This window comes from Oncorhynchus masou, chromosome 29, assembly GCF_036934945.1.
Source record: "Oncorhynchus masou masou isolate Uvic2021 chromosome 29, UVic_Omas_1.1, whole genome shotgun sequence".
Lineage (NCBI taxonomy): Eukaryota > Metazoa > Chordata > Actinopteri > Salmoniformes > Salmonidae > Oncorhynchus > Oncorhynchus masou.
Genome location: NC_088240.1, coordinates 96,117,773 through 96,123,001, shown reverse-complemented (window position 1 = coordinate 96,123,001; position 5,229 = coordinate 96,117,773). Strand labels below are relative to the sequence as shown.

The window sequence follows — 5,229 nt, the reverse complement described above, 5'->3', positions numbered from 1 at the left end:
AGACAGAACAGAGTCAGTAGTTTAACTCTGAACCAGACAGAACAGAGTCAGTAGTTTAACTCTGAACCAAACAGAACAGAGTCAGTAGTTTAACTCTGAACCAGACAGAACAGAGTCAGTAGTTTATCTCTGAACCAGACAGAACAGAGTCAGTAGTTTATCTCTGAACCAAACAGAACAGAGTCAGTAGATTATCTCTGAACCAGACAGAACAGAGTCAGTAGTTTTACTCTGAACCAGACAGAACAGAGTCAGTAGTTTAACTCTGAACCAGACAGAACAGAGTCAGTAGTTTAACTCTGAACCAGACAGAACAGAGTCAGTAGTTTATCTCTGAACCAGACAGAACAGAGTCAGTAGTTTATCTCTGAACCAGACAGAACAGAGTCAGTAGTTTAACTCTGAACCAAACAGAACAGAGTCAGAACCAGACAGAACAGAGTCAGTAGTTTAACTCTGAACCAGACAGAACAGAGTCAGTAGTTTAACTCTGAACCAAACAGAACAGAGTCAGTAGTTTAACTCTGAACCAGACAGAACAGAGTCAGTAGTTTATCTCTGAACCAGACAGAACAGAGTCAGTAGTTTATCTCTGAACCAAACAGAACAGAGTCAGTAGATTATCTCTGAACCAGACAGAACAGAGTCAGTAGTTTACTCTGAACCAGACAGAACAGAGTCACTCTGAACCAGACAGAACAGAGTCAGTAGTTTAACTCTGAACCAAACAGAACAGAGTCAGTAGTTTATCTCTGAACCAGACAGAACAGAGTCAGTAGTTTAGTTTACTCTGAACCAGACAGAACAGAGTCAGTAGTTTAACTCTGAACCAGACAGAACAGAGTCAGTAGTTTAACTCTGAACCAAACAGAACAGAGTCAGTAACTCTGAACCAGACAGAACAGAGTCAGTAGTTTTACTCTGAACCAGACAGAACAGAGTCAGTAGTTTAACTCTGAACCAGACAGAACAGAGTCAGTAGTTTAACTCTGAACCAGACAGAACAGAGTCAGTAGTTTTCTCTGAACCAGACAGAACAGAGTCAGTAGTTTAACTCTGAACCAGACAGACAGAACAGAGTCAGTAGTTTATCTCTGAACCAGACAGAACAGAGTCAGTAGTTTAACTCTGAACCAGACAGAACAGAGTCAGTAGTTTATCTCTGAACCAGACAGAACAGAGTCAGTAGTTTATCTCTGAACCAGTAGTTTAACTCTCAGTAGTTTTACTCTGAACCAGACAGAACAGAGTCAGTAGTTTAACTCTGAACCAGACAGAACAGAGTCAGTAGTTCACTCTGAACCAGACAGAACAGAGTCCTCTGAACCAGACAGAACAGAGTCAGTAGTTTAACTCTCCACAGAACAGAGTCAGTAGTTTATCCCTGAACCAGACAGAACAGAGTCAGTAGTTTAACTCTGAACCACAGAACAGAGTCAGTAGTTTATCTCTCCCCCATCTGAACCCCTCCCCTCGTCTCCCCCTCCCCTCGTCTCACTTCCCCCTCTCCCCTCCCCTACCCTCGTCTCACTCTCCCTCCCCCCCTCCCCTCGTCCCCCTCACTCTCTCCTCTCCCCCCCCATCTTCCCCTCCCCTCGTCTCTCCCTCCCCTCGTCCCCACTTCCCCCTCCCCGTCTCCCCCTCCCCTCGTCTCACTCCCCCCCTCCCCTCGTCTCACTCTCCCCCTCCCCCCGTCTCCCCCTCCCCCCTCCCCCGTCTCCCCTCATCTCACTCTCCCCATCCCCCGTCTCCCCTCCCCTGTCTCCCCCTCCCCTCGTCTCACTCTCCCCCTCACCCCGTCTCCCCTCGTCTCACTCTCCCCCGTCTCCCCTCCCCTTCTCCCCTCATCTCACTCTCCCACGCCCCCGTCTCCCCCTCCCCTCGTCTCACTCTCCCCCCTCCCCCCGTCTCCCCCTCCCCTTCTCCCCTCGTCTCACTCTCCCCTCTACCAAACCAGCTGGATACTAAGCTATTCTTCAGTTAGCTGTGTGAACTGTGGCTATAATCTCTGGTCAAGGTCTTTTAGTAGTCAAGTCAAAACAGACCAAATGGTTTCAAATCTAGTCAATCTACATGCAGCTCCCTGCTGAGCAGAGATGGGATGTTTTTAAAGGCTTGACGTTAAGCTTTGACCTTGACGCTGTGCCTCTAAATCTGTCTGCATTTCATCCCAGTTGTAGGCTTTGCATTTGGATATCTGAGGCACCCATTTATTTCATTTACAATGTCCAGGAAAATCCCCCCAGAAATGTGAAATGTCAGGCAAAAAATGATCCTATGTTAATTGATTTCCCTGCTGAGAGGCGCTGTGTCTGTGAACGTAGTTTAATGAGATCCAAGTCATAGTGATGAAGACTTGAGCTGCCAAGCTGTAAAAAGGTATGAAATTTGGGCCAATCATGTAGTTGCTTTTTGAAGTGATGTACATTTTCTCACGTTTTACTGTTTCTAAGCTCAAAGTCAAGACGCCTGTCAAAGAGAACGAGTCTAACGAGAGGAATAACTTTCACAGGTGTTTTTTCTTCTCATGGGAGTATAGATTGGCATTGTGGAGACTGAGTCTTCTTGGGCCGCCTTCCCTCTCCGACGGGTTCCTCTCTAGTTTGTCCTGGCCACTGTGCTTTTGTTTCTGCTTGCTCTTAGAGTTTAGGCTGAGGTTACTGTGAAAGGGTTAGGGTGTTGGCTGAGGTTACTGTAAAAGGGTTTAGGCTGAGGTTACTGTATAAGGGTTAGGGTTTAGGCTGAGGTTACTGTAAAAGGGTTAGGGTGTAGGCTGAGGTTACTGTAAAGGGTTAGGGTTTAGGCTGGGTTACTGTATAAGGGTTAGGGTTTAGGCTGAGGTTACTGTAAAAGGGTTTAGGCTGAGGTTACTGTAAAAGGGTTTAGGCTGAGGTTACTGTATAAGGGTTAGGGTTTAGGCTGAGGTTACTGTAAAAGGGTTAGGGTTTAGGCTGAGGTTACTGTAAAGGGTTAGGGTTTAGGCTGAGGTTACTGTAAAAGGGTTTAGGCTGGGTTACTGTAAAAGGGTTAGGGTTTAGGCTGGGTTACTGTAAAAGGGTTAGAGTTTAGGCTGGGTTACTGTAAAGGGTTAGGGTTTAGGCTGAGGTTACTGTAAAAGGGTTAGGGTTTAGGCTGAGGTTACTGTAAAAGGGTTAGGGTTTAGGCTGAGGTTACTGTAAAGGGTTAGGGTTTAGGCTGGGTTACTGTAAAGGGTTAGTGTTTAGGCTGAGGTTACTGTAAAAGGGTTAGGGTTTAGGCTGGGGTTACTGTAAAAGGGTTAGGGTTTAGGCTGAGGTTACTGTAAAGGGTTAGGGTTTAGGCTGAGGTTACTGTAAAGGGTAAGGGTTTAGGCTGGGTTACTGTAAAAGGGTAAGGGTTTAGGCTGGGTTACTGTAAAAGGGTTAGGGTTTAGGCTGAGGTTACTGTAAAATGGTTAGGGTTTAGGCTGAGGTTACTGTATAAGGGTTAGGGTTTAGGCTGGGTTACTGTAAAATGGTTAGGGTTTAGGCTGGGTTTCTGTAAAGGGTTAGGGTTTAGGCTGGGTTACTGTGAAAGGGTTAGGGTTTAGGCTGGGTTACTGTATAAGGGTTAGGGTTTAGGCTGAGGTTACTGTAAAATGGTTAGGGTTTAGGCTGAGGTTACTGTATAAGGGTTAGGGTTTAGGCTGAGGTTACTGTAAAATGGTTAGGGTTTAGGCTGAGGTTACTGTAAAAGGGTTTAGGCTGGGTTACTGTGAAAGGGTTAGGGTTTAGGCTGAGGTTACTGTAAAATGGTTAGGGTTTAGGCTGAGGTTACTGTGAAAGGGTTTAGGCTGGGTTACTGTAAAAGGGTTAGGGTTTAGGCTGAGGTTACTGTAAAAGGGTTTAGGCTGGGTTACTGTGAAAGGGTTAGGGTTTAGGCTGAGGTTACTGTAAAAGGGTTAGGGGTTAGGCTGGGTTACTGTAAAAGGGTTGGTTTAGGCTGAGGTTACTGTAAAAGGGTTTAGGCTGAGGTTACTGTATAAGGGTTAGGGTTTAGGCTGAGGTTACTGTAAAAGGGTTAGGGTTTAGGCTGAGGTTACTGTAAAGGGTTAGGGTTTAGGCTGAGGTTACTGTAAAAGGGTTTAGGCTGGGTTACTGTAAAAGGGTTAGGGTTTAGGCTGGGTTACTGTAAAAGGGTTAGAGTTTAGGCTGGGTTACTGTAAAAGGGTTAGAGTTTAGGCTGGGTTACTGTAAAAGGGTTAGGGTTTAGGCTGAGGTTACTGTAAAAGGGTTAGGGTTTAGGCTGAGGTTACTGTAAAAGGGTTAGGGTTTAGGCTGAGGTTACTGTAAAGGGTTAGGGTTTAGGCTGGGTTACTGTAAAGGGTTAGTGTTTAGGCTGAGGTTACTGTAAAAGGGTTAGGGTTTAGGCTGGGGTTACTGTAAAAGGGTTAGGGTTTAGGCTGAGGTTACTGTAAAGTGTTAGGTTTTAGGCTGAGGTTACTGTAAAGGGTAAGGGTTTAGGCTGGGTTACTGTAAAAGGGTCTAGGGTTTAGGCTGAGGTTACTGTAAAATGGTTAGGGTTTAGGCTGAGGTTACTGTATAAGGGTTAGGGTTTAGGCTGGGTTACTGTAAAATGGTTAGGGTTTAGGCTGGGTTTCTGTAAAGGGTTAGGGTTTAGGCTGGGTTACTGTGAAAGGGTTAGGGTTTAGGCTGGGTTACTGTATAAGGGTTAGGGTTTAGGGTGAGGTTACTGTAAAATGGTTAGGGTTTAGGCTGAGGTTACTGTGAAAGGGTTTAGGCTGGGTTACTGTAAAAGGGTTAGGGTTTAGGCTGAGGTTACTGTAAAAGGGTTTAGGCTGGGTTACTGTGAAAGGGTTAGGGTTTAGGCTGAGGTTACTGTAAAAGGGTTAGGGTTTAGGCTGGGTTACTGTAAAATGGTTGGTTTAGGCTGAGGTTACTGTAAAAGGGTTTAGGCTGGGTTACTGTAAAAGGGTTAGGGTTTAGGCTGGGTTACTGTAAAGGGTTAGGGTTTATGCGGAGGTTATTGTGAAAGGGTTAGGGTTTAGGCTGGGTTACTGTAAAGGGTTAGGTTTTAGGCTGAGGTTACTGTAAAAGGGTTAGGTTTTAGGCTGAGGTTACTGTATAAGGGTTAGGGTTTAGGCTGGGTTACTGTAAAAGGGTTTAGGCTGAGGTTACTGTAAAAGGGTTAGGGTTTAGGCTGAGGTTACTGTATAAGGGTTAGGGTTTAGGCTGGGTTACTGTAAAAGGG

The 5,229-nt window shown here is 45.6% G+C and overlaps 1 protein-coding gene across 1 annotated transcript in view; it reads left to right on the top strand.

Moving 5' to 3' along the window:
• Positions 1–5,229, top strand: part of LOC135519850 (F-actin-uncapping protein LRRC16A-like) — a gene marked incomplete at its 3' end in the record, with an annotated part of 51,002 nt that overhangs the window by 4,657 nt on the left and 41,116 nt on the right. The window lies entirely within an intron of this gene.